Raw genomic sequence first — 19514 nt, 5'->3', positions numbered from 1 at the left:
CGTTCACGTTTAGCGTCTCAAAAATGCGATTGTTTGCGGAGAAGAATAATAATAATAATAATAATAATAAGAATAATAATAAGAAGAATTCCTACAAAAACAATAGGGCCTCGCAGCGGCACCGCCGCCGCCGCTGCTCGGGCCCTAATAAGAATTCCTTCAGGAACAATAGGGACCTCGCAGCGGTCGCTGCTCGGGCCCTAATAATAATAATAAGAATAACTAGAGCTGCGAGCAGCTATAAAGGGCCCTCGCAACCCGGGCCACGTTGGGGTATTTGCACGTCGGGGTACTGGCATGTTGGGGTACTGTCAAATAGGAAACCATCTAAATTGTAAACGTTTTTGCCATGCTTTGTGTTTTTAAAGTTTCATGGAAAGGCCAAAAACGATGCACAATTAACAAAATAAAATCAAAATGGATTGGCACATGGCTATATAGAATACTTTTTGAATATATTCGGCATGCCTGCCAATATTCACACATCTAGCTGAATCATATAATCGGAAAGACTTCATAAAAATGTCTAGAGGGCGCTATTGAGCCATTTATTACAAATAGCACAACAAATCTCTAAATAAAATATTCATGTTCTAGACAGGTCTGGTGCGTGTGCAAAGTTTTGTGAGTTTTCACCCATATTTAGACTCTCAAAAAAGCATTTTTCTTCACAAACAATGCATGGCTACAGCAAAGGCGTGTGACAAAATAAAAAAATTCAATAACTTTTCATCTTAAATATCTTAAGATGAAACACGCCAAAGAATGAAGACGATCTGATAAGTTCTGTTGAAAATATGACCCCTATAAAAGGCCCCAAAAAATGGCTACAAATACCAAAGTAAATCAAAATGGCAGACTTCCTTTTTGATTCAGCATATGGCTTTAGAAACCTTTTTGTAAGTCTTAGGCTGATAGGTATCCCAATTTTTACAAATCTAGCTGAATCATAAAACACAAAACATTTGCAAAAGCTTCATAAAAATGTCTAGAGGGCGCTATTGAACCATTTATTGCAAATTGAATAAGAAATCTCTAAAATATTCATGCTGATGACAAGCCTGATGTGTGTGTAAAGTTTCATGAGTTTTTGCACATGTTTAGACCCAAAAAAAAAAGTAACATTTTACTTGGCAAACAATGCATCGCCATGACAACGGCGTGCGACAAAATAAATAACTTTCGATAACTTTGCATCTTAAACATCTTAAGATGAAGCACACCAAGTTTAAAGACAGTCGGATAAATTTTGTAGGAGGAGTTCGTTAAAATATGACCCCTAAAAAAGGCCACAAAAAATGGCTACAAATCCCAACGTAAATCAAAATGGTGGACTTCCTGATTGGTTTAGCATATTGCTCCAAGAGACTTTTTTTGTACATCCTGAGCTCTTATGTTTGCCTGCAAATTATCATAGCTTTAGGTGTTTAATCAAAACGCAAAATATGGTGTGCAATTCCCATGCATTGCTATGGCAACAGCGTGTGACAAAATAAAAAACTTTCGATTACTTTGCATCTTAAACATCTTAAGATGAAACATACCAAGTTTGAAGACAGTCGGATAAATTTTGTAGGAGGGGTTCGTTAAAATATGACCCCTGAAAAAGGCCACAAAAAATGGCAACAAATCCCATCATAAATCAAAATGGCGGACTTCCTGTTTGGTTTAGCCCATGGTTCCAAGAGACTTTTTTGTACATCGTGGGCTCTTATGTATGCCTGCAAATTATCATAGCGCTAGGTGAAACGTACAACCGGGAATGCTTAGTTAAAGAGGAGTTTTTTAGCTCAAAATGTGATGCCCGGCCCCTGGGGGACTTCCTGTTGCGTTTAGCACATGGCACCAAGAGACATTTTTGTAGATCCTGGGCTGTTACATATGTCTACAATTTTTCGTCACTCTAGCTGCTTCGTACAACTGGGAATGCTTCATTAAGAAGGATTTTTTTCCTTTGCAAAAAGTGCATGCCACGATAACAGCATGTGACGAAATAAAAAACTTTCAATAACTTTTCATTTTCAACATCTTAAGATGAATCACACCAAGTTTGAAGATGATCGGATAAACTCTGTAGGAGGAGTTTGTTAAAATATGACCCCTATGAAATGGCCAAAAAAAATGGCAACACATTCCAAAGTAAATCAAAATGGCGGACGTCCTGTTAGGTTTAGCATATGGTTCAAAAAGAGTTTTTTGTAAATCGAGGGCTGTTATATACCTCTACAAATTTTGGTAACTCTAGGTGAAACGTACAGCCGGGTATGCTTTGTTAAAGAGGAGTTTTTTTTAGCTCAAAATGTGATGCCCGGCCCCTGGGGGACTTCCTGTTGGGTTTAGCACAGGGCACCAGGAGACTTTTTTGTACATCTTGGGCTGTTACATATGTCTACAAATTTTCGTAGCTCTAGCTGCTTCGTACAACTGGCAATGCTTCTTTAAGGATATTTTTTTTCCTTTGCAAACAGTGCATTCCATGACAACAGCGTGCGACGAAATACAAAGCTTTCAATAACTTTTCATCTTCAACATCTTAAGATGAATCACACCAAGTTTGAAGATGATCGGATAAACACTGTAGGAGGAGTTCGTTAAAATAAGACTCCAATGAAATGGCCAAAAAAATGGCAACACGTTCCAAAATAAATCAAAATGGTGGACTTCCTGTTAGGTTTAGCATATGGTTCAAAAAGAGTTTTTTGTAGGTCATAGCCTGTTACATATGTGTACCAATTTTCGTAGCTCTAGATTAAACGTACAACCGGCAATGCCTCGTGAAGTAAGAATTTTTAAACTCTAAATTTGATGCGCCGCCGCCGTCATATAGTATATCAAAAACTTTTCATTTTTCACAATGATGTTGTCCCAGGTGTTGAGATGGTACATCCCAAGTTTGAAGTCAATCGGGTTAACCGTGTAGGAGAAGCGGGCAAAAGTATGACCCCTGTAAATGTGCAAAAATTGGCAAAAATTGGACATTTAAATACTCATACCTCACTTTCTGTCTATTTTAGGGTACACACTTCAAAGAGGTTTTTGTTCATTGGGATGTGCTACAGGTGCCACACAATTTTCATAGCCGTCGGACAATCGTAGCGGGACAGGGATCCGTTTAACCTATGTAGGGGGCGCTAAGGAGCCATTTTTCTGTTATCATGTATGGCGACTTTAAAATATCAAATTTTTCGCCAGGCCTGATGTGCGTGTAAAGTTTGGTGAGTTTTCGGTCACGTTTAGTGTCTCAAAAATGCGATTGTTTGCGGAGAAGAATAATAATAAGAATAATAATAATAAGAAGAATTCCTACAAAAACAATAGGGCCTCGCAGCGGCACCGCCGCCGCCGCTGCTCGGGCCCTAATAATAAGAAGAATTCCTACAAAAACAATAGGGCCTCGCAGCGGCACCGCCGCCGCCGCTGCTCGGGCCCTAATAAGAAGAATTCCTACAAAAACAATAGGGCCTCGCAGCGGCACCGCCGCCGCCGCTGCTCGGGCCCTAATAATAAGAATTCCTTCAGGAACAATAGGGACCTCGCAGCGGTCGCTGCTCGGGCCCTAACTAGAGCTGCGAGCAGCTATAAAGGGCCCTCGCAACCCGGGCCACGTTGGGGTATTTGCACGTCGGGGTACTGGCATGTTGGGGTACTGTCAAATAGGAAACCATCTAAATTTTAAACGTTTTTGCCATGCTTTGTGTTTGTAAAGTTTCATGGAAAGGCCAAAAATGATGCACAATTAACAAAATAAAATCAAAATGGATTGGCACATGGCTATATAGAATACTTTTTGAATATATTAGGCATGCCTGCCAATATTCACACATCTAGCTGAATCATATAATCGGAAAGACTTCATAAAAATGTCTAGAGGGCGCTATTGAAGCATTTATTGCAAATTTAATAAGAAATCTCTAAAATATTCATGCTTATGACAAGCCTGATGTGTGTGTAAAGTTTCATGAGTTTTTGCACATGTTTAGACCAAAAAAAAAAAAGCAGCATTTTACTTGGCAAACAATGCATCGCCATGAAACGGCGTGCGACAAAATAAATAACTTTCGATAACTTTGTATCTTAAACATCTTAAGATGAAGCACACCAAGTTTGAAGACAGTCGGATAAATTTTGTAGGAGGAGTTCGTTAAAATATGACCCCTAAAAAAGGCCACAAAAAATGGCTACAAATCCCAACGTAAATCAAAATGGCGGACTTCCTGTTTGGTTTAGCAGATGGTTCCAAGAGACTTTTTTGTACATCGTGGGCTCTTATGTATGCCTCTAAATTATCATAGCGCTAGGTGAAACGTACAACCGGGAATGCTTCGTTAAAGAGGAGTTTTTTACCTCAAAATGTGATGACCGGCCCCTACGGGACTTCCTGTTGGGTTTAGCACATGGCACCAAGAGACTTTTTTGTACATCGTGGGCTGTTAAATTTGTCTCCAAATTTTCGTAGCTCTAGCTGCTTCGTACAACTGGGAATGCTTCATTAAGAGGGAATTTTTTCCTTTGCAAACTGTGCATGCCACGGCAACAGCGTGCGACGAAATAAAAAGCTTTCAATAACTTTTCATCTTCAACATTTTAAGATGAACCACACCAAGTTTGGAGATGATCGGATAAACTCTGTAGGAGGAGTTCGTTAAAATAAGACCCCTATGAAATGGCCCAAAAAATGGCAACACGTTCCAAAGTAAATCAAAATGGCGGACTTCCTGTTCGGTTTAGCATATGGTTCAAAAAGAGTTTTTTGTACCTTGAGGGCTGTTACATATGTCTTCAAATGTTGGTAACTCTAGGTGAAATGTACAGCCGGGAATGCTTCATTAAATAAGAATTTTGAAACACAAAATTTGATGCCTCGCCTCTGGCGGACTTCCTGTTAGGTTTAGCATATGGCACCAACAGGCTTTTTTGTAGATCATAGTCTGTTACATATGTGTACCAATTTTCATGGCTCTCAATTAAACGTACCACCGGCAATGCTTTGTTAAGTAAGAATTTTGAAACTGTAAATTTGATGCCCCGCCACCGTCATATAGTATGTCAAAAACTTTTGATTTTTTACCATGATGTTGTCCCAGGTGTTGAGATGGTACAGCCCAAGTTTGAAGTCAATCGGGTTAACCGTGTAGGAGAAGCGGGCAAAAGTATGACCCCTGTAAATGTGCAAAAATGGGCCAAAATTGGACATTCAAATACTCATACCTCACTTCCTGTCTATTTTAGGGTACACATATCAAAGAGGTTTTTGTTCATCTGGATGTGCTACAGGTGCCACACAATTTTCGTAGCCATAGGATAATCGTAGCGGGACAGGGATCCGTTAAACCTATGTAGGTGGCGCTACAGAGCCATTTTTCTGTTATCATGTATGGCGACTTTAAAATATCAAATTTTTCGCCAGGCCCGATCTGCGTGTAAAGTTTGGTGAGTTTTCGTTCATGTTTAGTGCCTCAAAAATGTGGTTGTTTGCGGAAAAGAATAATAACAAAGAAAAAGAAGAAGAAGAAGAAGAAGAACTAGAGCTGCGAGCAGCTATAAAGGGCCCTCGCAACCCGGGCCACGTTGGGGTACTTGCACGTCGGGGTACTGGCACGTTGGGGTACTGTCAAATAGGACAAGACCATCTAAAATGTTTTTGACAAGCCTTGTGTGTGCAAAGTTTAATCAAAACGCAAAATATGGTGTGCAATTCCCAAAATAAATTCAAAATGGTGGACTTCCTTTTAGGTTTAGCATACGGCTACAGAATACCTTTTGTAGGTCTTAAGCTAATAGGTATGCCTCCCAGTTTTCATAAATCTTGGTCAAGTCATCTTTAGTTGTGTATCGCTTGAATCATACAATTGGAAATGCTCCATAAAAATGCATAGAGGGCGCTATTGAGCACAACGTTGGGTTACTTGCACGTCAGGGTACTGGCACGTTGGGGTACTGTTACATGGAACAAGGACCATTTAAAATGTTAGTTTTTTCCATGGCTTGTCTGTGCAAAGTTTAATGAGAAAGGCCAAAAATGATGTATAATTCCCAAAATAAAATCAAAATAGCGGACTTCCTCTTTGGTTTGGCAAATGGCTACATAATACTTTTTTGTAGGTCTAGCATAATCATACAATCGGAAATGCTTCATAAAAATGTCTAGAGGGCGCTATTTATTGCAAATTGCACAATAAATCTCTAAAAATTCATGTTCATGACAAGTCTGATGTGTTTGCAAAGTTTCATGAGTTTTCATGTGTATAAAAAAAAAAAAAAAGCAGCACTTGACAACTGTTACATGGAACAAGGACCATTTAAAATGTTACTTTTTTCCATGCCTTGTCTGTGCAAAGTTTAATGAAAAAGGCCAAAAATTATATATAATTCCCAAAATAAAATCAAAATAGCGGACTTCCTCTTTGGTTTGGCAAATGGCTACATAATACTTTTTTGTAGGTCTAGCATAATCATACAATCGGAAAGGCTTCATAAAAATGTCTAGAGGGCGCTATTTATTGCAAATTGCACAATAAATCTCTGAAAATTCATGTTCATGACGAGTCTGATGTGTTTGCAAAGTTTCATGAGTTTTCATGTGTATAAAAAAAAAAAGCAGCACTTGACAAACAATGCATTGCTATGGCAACAGCGTGTTACAAAATAAAAAACTTTCGATTACTTTGCATCTTAAACATCTTAAGATGAAACACACCAAGTTTGAAGACAGTCGGATAAATTTTGTAGGAGGGGTTCGTTAAAATATGACCCCTGAAAAAGGCCACAAAAAATGGCAACAAATCCCATCATAAATCAAAATGGCAGACTTCCTGTTTGGTTTAGCACATGGTTCCAAGAGACTTTTTTGTACATCGTGGGCTCTTATGTATGCCTGCAAAAGAGGAGTTTTTTAGCTCAAAATGTGATGCCCGGCCCCTGGGGGACTTCCTGTTAGGTTAAGCACATGGCACCAAGAGACTTTTTTTGTACATCCTGGACTGTTACATATGTCTACAATTTTTCGTCGCTCTAGCTGCTTCGTACAACTGGGAATGCTTCATTAATAAGATTTTTTTTCCTTTGCAAAAAGTGCATGCCACGACAACAGCGTGTGACGAAATAAAAAACTTTCAATAACTTTTCATTTTCAACATCTTAAGATGAATCACACCAAGTTTGAAGATGATCGGATAAACTCTGTAGGAGGAGTTTGTTAAAATATGACCCCTATGAAATGGCCCAAAAAAAATGGCAACACATTCCAAAGTAAATCAAAATGGCGGACGTCCTGTTAGGTTTAGCATATGGTTCAAAAAGAGTTTTTTTGTACCTCGAGGGCTGTTATATACCTCTACAAATTTTGGTAACTCTATGTGAAACGTACAGCCGGGTATGCTTTGTTAAAGAGGAGTTTTTTTAGCTCAAAATGTGATGCCCGGCCCCTGGGGGACTTCCTGTTGGGTTTAGCACAGGGCACCAAGAGACTTTTTTGTACATCTTGGGCTGTTACATATGTCTACAAATTTTCGTAGCTCTAGCTGCTTCGTACAAATGGGAATGCTTCTTTAAGGATATTTTTTTTCCTTTAAAAACAGTGCATGCCATGACAACAGTGTGCGACGAAATACAAAGCTTTCAATAACTTTTCATCTTCAACATCTTAAGATGAATCACACCAAGTTTGAAGATGATCGGATAAACACTGTAGGAGGAGTTCGTTAAAATAAGACCCCAATGAAATGGCCAAAAAAATGGCAACACGTTCCAAAATAAATCAAAATGGTGGACTTCCTGTTAGGTTTAGCATATGGTTCAAAAAGAGTTTTTTGTAGGTCATAGCCTGTTACATATGTGTACCAATTTTCGTAGCTCTAGATTAAACGTACAACCGGCAATGCTTCGTGAAGTAAGAATTTTTAAACTCTAAATTTGATGCGTCGCCGCCGTCATATAGTATATCAAAAACTTTTCATTTTTCACAATGATGTTGTCCCAGGTGTTGAGATGGTACATCCCAAGTTTGAAGTCAATCGGGTTAACCGTGTAGGAGAAGCGGGCAAAAGTATGACCCCTGTAAATGTGCAAAAATTGGCAAAAATTGGACATTTAAATACTCATACCTCACTTTCTGTCTATTTTAGGGTACACACTTCAAAGAGGTTTTTGTTCATTGGGATGTGCTACAGGTGCCACACAATTTTCATAGCCGTCGGACAATCGTAGCGGGACAGGGATCCGTTTAACCTATGTAGGGGGCGCTAAGGAGCCATTTTTCTGTTATCATGTATGGCGACTTTAAAATATCAAATTTTTCGCCAGGCCTGATGTGCGTGTAAAGTTTGGTGAGTTTTCGTTCACGTTTAGTGTCTCAAAAATGCGATTGTTTGCGGAGAAGAAAAAGAAGAATAACTAGAGCTGCGAGCAGCTATAAAGGGCCCTCGCAACCCGTGCCACGTTGGGGTATTTGCACGTCGGGGTACTGGCACGTTAGGGTACTGTTTCATAAGAAACCGTCTAAATTGTAAATGTTTTGCCATGCTTTTTGTGTTTGTTCACATTGCTATGGAATGCTTTATCGAGGTATTCGGCTGATAGGTATGCCTCCCAATATTCACACATCTAGCTGAATCATATAAAAAAAAAAATTCTTTGCAAACAATGCATCGCTACAGCAAAGGCGTGCCACGTTGGGGTACTTGCACGTCGGGGTACTGGCACGTTGGGGTACTGTCAAATAGGACAAGGACCATCTAAAATGTTTTTGACAAGCCTTGTGTGTGCAAAGTTTAATCAAAACGCAAAATATGGTGCGCAATTCACAAAATAAATTCAAAATGGCGGACTTCCTTTTAGGTTTAGCATACGGCTACAGAATACTTTTTGTAGGTCTTAAGCTAATAGGTATGCCTCCCAGTTTTCACAAATCTAGGTCAAGTCATCTTTAGTTGTGTATCGCTTGAATCATACAATTGGAAATGCTCCATAAAAATGCATAGAGGGCGCTATTGAGCACAACGTTGGGTTACTTGCACGTCAGGGTACTGGCACGTTGGGGTACTGTTACATGGAACAAGGACCATTTAAAATGTTAGTTTTTTCCATGCCTTGTCTGTGCAAAGTTTAATGAAGAAGGCCAAAAATTATGTATAATTCCCAAAATAAAATCAAAATAGCGGACTTCCTCTTTGGTTTGGCAAATGGCTACATAATACTTTTTTGTAGGTCTAGCATAATCATACAATCGGAAATGCTTCATAAAAATGTCTAGAGGGCGCTATTTATTGCAAATTGCACAATAAATCTCTGAAAATTCATGTTCATGACAAGTCTGATGTGTTTGCAAAGTTTCATGAGTTTTCATGTGTATAAAAAAAAAAAAAAGCAGCACTTGACAACTGTTACATGGAACAAGGACCATTTAAAATGTTAGTTTTTTCCATGCCTTGTCTGTGCAAAGTTTAATGAAGAAGGCCAAAAATTATGTATAATTCCCAAAATAAAATCAAAATAGCGGACTTCCTCTTTGGTTTGGCAAATGGCTACATAATACTTTTTTGTAGGTCTAGCATAATCATACAATCGGAAATGCTTCATAAAAATGTCTAGAGGGCGCTATTTATTGCAAATTGCACAATAAATCTCTGAAAATTCATGTTCATGACAAGTCTGATGTGTTTGCAAAGTTTCATGAGTTTTCATGTGTATAAAAAAAAAAAAAGCAGCACTTGACAACTGTTACATGGAACAAGGACCATTTAAAATGTTAGTTTTTTCCATGCCTTGTCTGTGCAAAGTTGAATGAAAAAGGCCAAAAATGATGTATAATTCCCAAAATAAAATCAAAATAGCGGACTTCCTCTTTGGTTTGGCAAATGGCTACATAATACTTTTTTGTAGGTCTAGCATAATCATACAATCGGAAATGCTTCATAAAAAGGTCTAGAGGGCGCTATTTATTGCAAATTGCACAATAAATCTCTGAAAATTCATGTTCATGACAAGTCTGATGTGTTTGCAAAGTTCCATGAGTTTTCATGTGTATAAAAAAAAAAAAGCAGCACTTGACAAACAATGCATTGCTATGGCAACAGCGTGTTACAAAATAAAAAACTTTTGATTACTTTGCATCTTAAACATCTTAAGATGAAACACACCAAGTTTGAAGACAGTCGGATAAATTTTGTAGGAGGGGTTCGTTAAAATATGACCCCTGAAAGTTTTTCCTTGGCCGGTTGGAGGGTTAGATCAGGGGATGTCGCAACTTGTTTGTGGTTAAGTGCTACAGAAGTAAATGTGTCTTAACAACCTCATGATTGAATGTGTTTTCAATTCTCTAGGATGTGATTGGATTGTATCAATTAAATGTTCTTATAACTGATTCAGTGAGTAGTAAAAATAGTGTGTCAAGTATAATGACATGAAATATAAGGAATACAAAAAACAAAACAAGAACCCTCTAAATTACACATTTTGTTCCAGGCTTTATGTGCGTGCATAGTTTGAGTATACACCTAGGTTTAGGCCAGGAGTGTTCAAACCTTTTGCAAAGAGGGCCGGGTATGGTAAGGTGAAAATGTGTGGGGCCTAATCAACCATTTAGTTTAGCCTGACATAATTTTTTTACATGCATATGTAAATATATATATGTGGACAAATGTGTACATATGTCTACAAATTTTTGTAGCTCGAGCTGCTTCGTCCAACTGGGAACGCTGCATTAAGAAGGATTTTTTTTTCCTTTGCCAACAGTGCATGCCACGACAACAGCGTGCGACAAAATAAAAAGCTTTCAATAACTTTTCATCTTCAACATCTTAAGATGAATCACACCAAGTTTGGAGATGATCGGATAAACTCTGTAGGAGGAGTTCGTTAAAATAAGACCCCTATGAAATGGCCCAAAAAATGGCAACACGTTCCAAAGTAAATCAAAATGGCGGACTTCCTGTTAGGTTTAGCATATGGTTCAAAAAGAGTTTTTTGTACCTCGAGGGCTGTTACATATGTCTTCAAATTTTGGTCACTCTAGGTGAAACGTACAGCCGGAAATGCTTCATTAAGTAAAAATTTTGAAATGCAAAATTTGATGCCCTGCCTCTGGCGGACTTCCTGTTAGGTTTAGCATATGGCACCAACAGGCTTTTTTGTAGATCATAGTCTGTTACATATGTGTACCAATTTTCGTAGCTCTAGATTAAACGTATAACCGGCAATACTTCAGATGAAACATGCCAAAGAATGAAGACAATCTGATAAGTTTTGTAGAAAATATGAGGCCTATAAAAGGCCCCCAAAAAATGGCTACAAATAGCAAAGTAAATCAAAATGCCGGACTTCCTGTTTGGCTTAGCATATGGTTCTAAAAGACTTTTTTGTACATCGTGGGCTCTTATGTATGCCTCCAAATTATCATAGCGCTAGGTGAAAGGTACAACCGGGAATGCTTCGTTAAAGAGGAGTTTTTTAGCTCAAAAAGTGATGCCCGGCCCTTGCGGGACTTCCTGTTGGGTTTAGCACAAAGCAGCAAGAGACTTTTTTGTACATCGTGGGCTGTTACATATGTCTACAAATTTTCGTAGCTCTAGCTGCTTCGTACAACTGAGAATTCTTCATTAAGAAGAATTTTTTTCCTTTGCAAACAAGTGCATGCCACGACAAGAGCGTGCAGCGAAATAAAAAGCTTTCAATAACTTTTCATCTTCAACATCTTAAGATGAATCACACCAAGTTTGAAGATGATCGGATAAACTCTGTAAGAGGAGTTCGTTAAAATAGGACCCCTATGAAATGGCCAAAAAAATGGGAACACGTTCCAAAGTAAATCAAAATGGTGGACTTTCTGTTAGGTTTAGCATATGGTTCAAAAAGAGTTTTTTGTACCTTGAGGGCTGTTACATATGTCTTTAAATTTTGGTAACTCTAGGTGAAACGTACAGCCGGGAATGCTTCATTAAGTAAGAATTTTGAAACTCAAAATTTGATGCCCCGCCTCTGGCGGACTTCCTGTTGGGTTTAGCATATGGCACCAACAGACTTTTTTGTAGGTCATAGTCTGTTACATATGTGTACCAATTTTCGTAGCTCTAGGTTAAACATACAACCGGCAATACTACGTTTAGTAAGAGTTTTGAAACTCTAAATTTGATGCCCCACCGCCGTCATATAGTATGTCGAAAACTTTAGATTTTTTACCATGGTGTTGTCCCAGGTCTTGAGATGGTACATCCCAAGTTTGAAGTCAATTGGATTAACCGTGTAGGAGAAGCAGGCAAAAGTATGACCCCTGTAAATGTGCAAAAATTGGCCAAAATTGGACATTTAAATACTCATATCTCACTTCCTGTCTATTTTAGGGTACACACATCAAAGAGGTTTTTGTTCATCTGGATGTGCTACAGGTGCCACACAATTTTCATAGCCGTCGGACAATCGTAGCGGGCCAGGGATCTGTTTAACCTATGTAGGTGGCGCTATGGAGCCATTTTTCTGTTATCACCTATGGCGACTTTAAAATATCAAATTTTTCGCCAGGCCTGACGTGTGTGTAAAGTTTGGTGAGTTTTCGTTCACGTTTAGTGTCTCAAAAATGTGATTGTTTGCGGAAAAGAATAATAACAAATAAAAAGAAGAAGAATAACTAGAGCTGCGAGCAGCTATAAAGGGCCCTCGCAACCCGGGCCACGTTGGGGTATTTGCACGTCGGGGTACTGGCATGTTGGGGTACTGTCAAATAGGAAACCATCTAAATTTTAAACGTTTTTGCCATGCTTTGTGTTTGTAAAGTTTCATGGAAAGGCCAAAAATGATGCACAATTAACAAAATAAAATCAAAATGGATTGGCACATGGCTATATAGAATACTTTTTGAATATATTAGGCATGCCTGCCAATATTCACACATCTAGCTGAATCATATAATCGGAAAGACTTCATAAAAATGTCTAGAGGGTGCTATTGAAGCATTTATTGCAAATTTAATAAGAAATCTCTAAAATATTCATGCTTATGACAAGCCTGATGTGTGTGTAAAGTTTCATGAGTTTTTGCACATGTTTAGACCAAAAAAAAAGCAGCATTTTACTTGGCAAACAATGCATCGCCATGAAACGGCGTGGGACAAAATAAATAACTTTCGATAACTTTGTATCTTAAACATCTTAAGATGAAGCACACCAAGTTTGAAGACAGTCGGATAAATTTTGTAGGAGGAGTTCGTTAAAATATGACCCCTAAAAAAGGCCACAAAAAATGGCTACAAATCCCAACGTAAATCAAAATGGCGGACTTCCTGTTTGTTTTGGAAGATGGTTCCAAGAGACTATTTTGTACATCGTGGGCTCTTATGTATGCCTCTAAATTATCATAGCGCTAGGTGAAACGTACAACCGGGAATGCTTCGTTAAAGAGGAGTTTTTTACCTCAAAATGTGATGACGGCCCTTACGGGAAAGTAAAGTTTCATGCAGTTTTCATGTGTATAAAAAAAAAAAAGCAGCACTTGACAAACAATGCATTGCTATGGCAACAGCGTGTTACAAAATAAAAAACTTTCGATTACTTTGCATCTTAAACATCTTAAGATGAAACACACCAAGTTTGAAGACAGTCGGATAAATTTTGTAGGAGGGGTTCGTTAAAATATGACCCCTGAAAAAGGCCACAAAAAATGGCAACAAATCCCATCATAAATCAAAATGGCAGACTTCCTGTTTGGTTTAGCACATGGTTCCAAGAGACTTTTTTTTGTACATCATGGGCTCTTATGTATGCCTGCAAATTATCATAGCGCTAGGTGAAACGTACAACCGGGAATGCTTCGTTAAAGAGGAGTTTTTTAGCTCAAAATGTGATGCCCGGCCCCTGGGGGACTTCCTGTTGGGTTTAGCACATGGCACCAAGAGACTTTTTTGTACATTGTGGGCTGTTAAATTTGTCTCTAAATTTTCGTAGCTCTAGCTGCTTCGTACAACTGTGAATGCTTCATTAAGAGGGAATTTTTTCCTTTGCAAACTGTGCATGCCACGGCAACAGCGTGCGACGAAATAAAAAGCTTTCAATAACTTTTCATCTTCAACATTTTAAGATGAATCACACCAAGTTTGGAGATGATCGGATAAACTCTGTAGGAGGAGTTCGTTAAAATAAGACCCCTATGAAATGGCCCAAAAAATGGCAACACGTTCCAAAGTAAATCAAAATGGCGGACTTCCTGTTCGGTTTAGCATATGGTTCAAAAAGAGTTTTTTGTACCTTGAGGGCTGTTACATATGTCTTCAAATGTTGGTAACTCTAGGTGAAATGTACAGCCGGGAATGCTTCATTAAATAAGAATTTTGAAACACAAAATTTGATGCCTCGCCTCTGGCGGACTTCCTGTTAGGTTTAGCATATGGTTCAAAAAGAGTTTTTTGTAGATCATAGTCTGTTACATATGTGTACCAATTTTCGTGGCTCTCAATTAAACGTACCACGGCAATGCTTTGTTAAGTAAGAATTTTGAAACTGTAAATTTGATGCCCCGCCACCGTCATATAGTATGTCAAAAACTTTAGATTTTTTACCATGATGTTGTCCCAGGTGTTGAGATGGTACAGCCCAAGTTTGAAGTCAATCGGGTTAACCGTGTAGGAGAAGCGGGCAAAAGTATGACCCCAGTAAATGTGCAAAAATTGGCAAAAATTGGACATTTAAATACTCATACCTCACTTTCTGTCTATTTTAGGGTACACACTTCAAAGAGGTTTTTGTTCATTGGGATGTGCTACAGGTGCCACACAATTTTCATAGCCGTCGGACAATCGTAGCGGGACAGGGATCCGTTTAACCTATGTAGGGGGCGCTAAGGAGCCATTTTTCTGTTATCATGTATGGCGACTTTAAAATATCAAATTTTTCGCCAGGCCTGATGTGCGTGTAAAGTTTGGTGAGTTTTCGGTCACGTTTAGTGTCTCAAAAATGTGATCGTTTGCGGAGAAGAATAATAATAATAATAATAATAATAATAATAATAATAATAAGAATTCCTACAAAAACAATAGGGCCTCGCAGCGGCACCGCCGCCGCCGCTGCTCGGGCCCTAATAAGAATTCCTTGAAAAACAATAGGGACCTCGCAGCGGTCGCTGCTCGGGCCCTAACTAGAGCTGCGAGCAGCTATAAAGGGCCCTCGCAACCCAGACCACGTTGGGGTACTTGCACGTCGGGGTACTGGCACGTTGGGGTACTGTCAAATAGGACAAGGACCATCTAAAATGTTTTTGACAAGCCTTGTATGTGCAAAGTTTAATCAAAACGCAAAATATGGTGTGCAATTCCCAAAATAAATTCAAAATGGCGGACTTCCTTTTAGGTTCAGCATACGGCTACAGAATACTTTTTGTAGGTCTTAAGCTAATAGGTATGCCTCCCAGTTTTCACAAATCTAGGTCAAGTCATCTTTAGTTGTGTATCGCTTGAATCATACAATTGGAAATGCTCCATAAAAATGCATAGAGGGCGCTATTGAGCACAACGTTGGGTTACTTGCACGTCAGGGTACTGGCACGTTGGGGTACTGTTACATGGAACAAGGACCATTTAAAATGTTAGTTTTTTCCATGCCTTGTCTGTGCAAAGTTTAATGAAAGAGGCCAAAAATGATGTATAATTCCCAAAATAAAATCAAAATAGCGGACTTCCTCTTTGGTTTGGCAAATGGCTACATAATACTTTTTTGTAGGTATTAGGCTGATAGGGGTCTGTCCTAATTTTCACAAATCTAGCAGAATCATACAATCGGAAATACTTCATAAAAATGTCTAGAGGGCGCTATTTATTGCAAATTGCACAATAAATCTCTAAAAATTCATGTTCATGACAAGTCTGATGTGTTTGCAAAGTTTCATAAGTTTTCACACATGTATAGATAAAAAAACAAAGCAGCACTTCACTTGGCAAACTGCATCGCTATAGCAGCAGCGTGCGACAAAATAAAAAACTTTTGATAACTTTGCATCTTAAACATCTTAAGATGAAACACACCAAGTTTGAAGACGGTCGGATGAACTTTGTACGAGGAGTTCGTTAAAATATGACAACTGAAAAAGCCCACAAAAAATGGCAACAAATCCCATCGTAAATCAAAATGGCAGACTTCCTGTTTGGTTTATCACATGGTTCCAAGAGACTTTTTTGTACATCGTGGGCTCTTATGTATGCCTGCAAATTATCATCGCGCTAGGTGAAACGTACAACCGGGAATGCTTCGTTAAAGAGGAGTTTTCTAGCTCAAAATGTGATGCCCGGCCCCTGGGGGACTTCCTGTTGGGTTTAGCACATGGCACCAAGAGACTTTTTTGTACACTGTGGGCTGTTACATATGTCTACAATTTTTTGTAGCTCTAGCTACTTCGTACAACTGGGAATGCTTCATTAAGAGGGATTTTTTTCCTTTGCAAAAAGTGCATGCCACGACAACAGCGTGCGACGAAATAAAGAGCTTTCAATAACTTTTCATCCTCAACATCTTAAGATGAGTCACACCAAGTTTGAAGATGATCGGATAAACTCTGTAGGAGGAGTTCGTTAAAATATGACCCCTATGAAATGGCCCAAAAAATGGCAACACATTCCAAAGTAAATAAAAATGGCGGACATCCTGTTAGGTTTAGCATATGGTTCAAAAAGAGTTTTTTGTACCTCGAGGGCTGTTATATACCTCTACAAATTTTGGTAACTCTAGGTGAAACGTACAGCCGGGTATGCTTTGTTAAAGAGGAGTTTTTTAGCTTAAAATGTGATGCCCGGCCCCTGGGGGACTTCCTGTTGGGTTTAGCACAGGGCACCAAGAGACTTTTTTGTACATCTTGGGCTGTTACATATGTCTACAAATTTTCGTAGCTCTAGCTGCTTCGTACAACTGGCAATGCTTCTTTAAGGATATTTTTTTTCCTTTGCAAACAGTGCATGCCATGACAACAGCGTGCGACGAAATACAAAGCTTTCAATAACTTTTCATCTTCAACATCTTAAGATGAATCACACCAAGTTTGAAGATGATCGGATAAACACTGTAGGAGGAGTTCGTTAAAATAAGGCCCCAATGAAATGGCCAAAAAAATGGCAACACGTTCCAAAATAAATCAAAATGGTGGACTTCCTGTTAGGTTTAGCATATGGTTCAAAAAGAGTTTTTTGTAGGTCATAGCCTGTTACATATGTGTACAAATTTTCGTAGCTCTAGATTAAACGTACAACCGGCAATGCTTCATGAAGTAAGAATTTTTAAACTCTAAATTTGATGCGTCGCCGACGTCATATAGTATATCAAAAACTTTAGATTTTTTACAATGATGTTGTCCCAGGTGTTGAGATGGTCCATCCCAAGTTTGAAGTTAATCGGGTTAACCGTGTAGGAGAAGCGGGCAAAAGTATGACCCCTGTAAATGTGCAAAACTGGGCCAAAATTGGACAGTCAGATGATCATACCTCACTTTTTGTCTATTTTAGGGTACACACATCAAAGAGGTTTTTGTTCATCTGGATGTGCTACGGGTGCCACACAATTTTCGTCGCCATAGGACAATCGTAGCGGGACAGGGATCCGTTTAACCTATGTAGGTGGCGCTATGGAGCCATTTTTCTGTTATCATGTATGGCGACTTTAAAATATCAAATTTTTCGCCAGGCCTGATGTGCGTGTAAAGTTTGGTGAGTTTTCGTTCACGTTTAGCGTCTCAAAAATGCGATTGTTTGCGGAGAAGAATAATAATAAGAATAATAATAATAAGAATAATAATAAGAAGAATTCCTACAAAAACAATAGGGCCTCGCAGCGGCACCGCCGCCGCCGCTGCTCGGGCCCTAATAAGAAGAATTCCTACAAAAACAATAGGGCCTCGCAGCGGTACCGCCGCCGCCGCTGCTCGGGCCCTAATAATAAGAATTCCTTCAGGAACAATAGGGACCTCGCAGCGGTCGCTGCTCGGGCCCTAATAATAACTAGAGCTGCGAGCAGCTATATAGGGCCCTCGCAACCCGGGCCACGTTGGGGTATTTGCATGTCCGGGTACTGGCATGTTGGGGTACTGTTTCATAGGAAACCGTCTAAATTGTAAATGTTTTTGACATGCTTTGTGTTTGCAAAGTTTCATGGAAGGCCAAAAATGAAGCACAATTAAAATAAAATCAAAATGAATTGGCACATGGCTATAGAATAATTTTTGGAAGTATTAGGCTGATATGTATGCCTCCCAATATTCACACATCTAGCTGAACCATATAATCGGATATACTTCATAAAAATATCTAGACGGCGCTATTGAGCCATTTATTACAAATTGCACAACAAATTATAAAATATTCATGTTCGTGAGAGATCTGATCTGTGTGCAAAATTTTGTGAGTTTTTGCCCATGTTTAGACTCTCAAAAAAAAAATTCTTTGCAAACAATGCATCGCTACAGCAAAGGCGTGAGACAAAATAAAAAAATTCAATAACTTTTCATCAACTTTTTAAATATCTTAAGATGAAACATGCCAAAGAATGAAGACGATGTGATAAGTTTTGCAGAAAATATGACCCCTATAAAAGGCCCCAAAAAGTGGCTACAAATACCAAAGTAAATCAAAATGTCAGACTTCCTGTTTGGTTTAGCATATGGTTCCAAGAGACTTTTTTGTACATCGTGGGCTCTTATGTATGCCTCCAAATTATAATAGCTCTAGGTGAAACGTACAACCGTGAATGCTTCGTTAAAGAGGAGTTGTTGTTTTTTTAGCACAAAATGGGGGACTTCCTGTTGGGTTTAGTACATGGCACCAAGAGACTTTTTTTGTACATCGTGGGCTGTTACATATGTCTACAAATTTTCGTAGCTCTAGCTGCTTCGTACAACTGGGAATTCTTCCTTAAGAAGATTTTTTTTCCTTTGCAAACAAGTGCATGCCACGGCAACAGCGTGCGACGAAATAAAAAGCTTTCAATAACTTTTCATCTTCAACATCTTAAGATGAATCACACCAAGTTTGAAGATGATGGGATAAACTCTGTAGGAGGAGTTCGTTAAAATAAGACCCCTATGAAATGGCCAAAAAAATGGCAACACGTTCCAAAGTAAATCAAAATGGTGGACTTTCTGTTAGGTTTAGCATATGGTTCAAAAAGAGTTTTTTGTACCTTGAGGGCTGTTACATATGTCTTAAAATTTTGGTAACACTAGGTGAAACGTACAGCCGGGAATGCTTCTTTAATTAAGAATTTTGAAACGCAAAATTTTATGCCCCGCCTCTGGAGGACTTCCTGTTGGGTTTAGCATATGGCACCAACAGACTTTTTTGTAGATCATAGTCTGTTACGTATGTGTACCAATTTTCGTAGCTCTAGGTTAAACGTACAACCGGCAATACTACGTTAAGTAAGAATTTTGAAACTCTAAATTTGATGCCCCACCGCCGTCATATAGTATGTCAAAAACTTTAGATTTTTTACCATGGTGCTGTCCCAGGTGTTGAGATGGTACATCTCAAGTTTGAACTCAATCGGGTTAACCGTGTA

The 19514-nt window shown here is 38.8% G+C and overlaps 1 protein-coding gene across 1 annotated transcript in view; it reads left to right on the top strand.

The window, feature by feature from the left end:
- pde3b (phosphodiesterase 3B) overlaps nucleotides 1-19514 on the top strand; it is a 171627-nt gene that overhangs the window by 102235 nt on the left and 49878 nt on the right. The window lies entirely within an intron of this gene.

Source organism: Festucalex cinctus, chromosome 4, assembly GCF_051991245.1.
Source record: "Festucalex cinctus isolate MCC-2025b chromosome 4, RoL_Fcin_1.0, whole genome shotgun sequence".
NCBI classification, from domain to species: Eukaryota; Metazoa; Chordata; class Actinopteri; order Syngnathiformes; family Syngnathidae; genus Festucalex; species Festucalex cinctus.
This window is presented reverse-complemented; position numbering and strand designations above follow the sequence as displayed.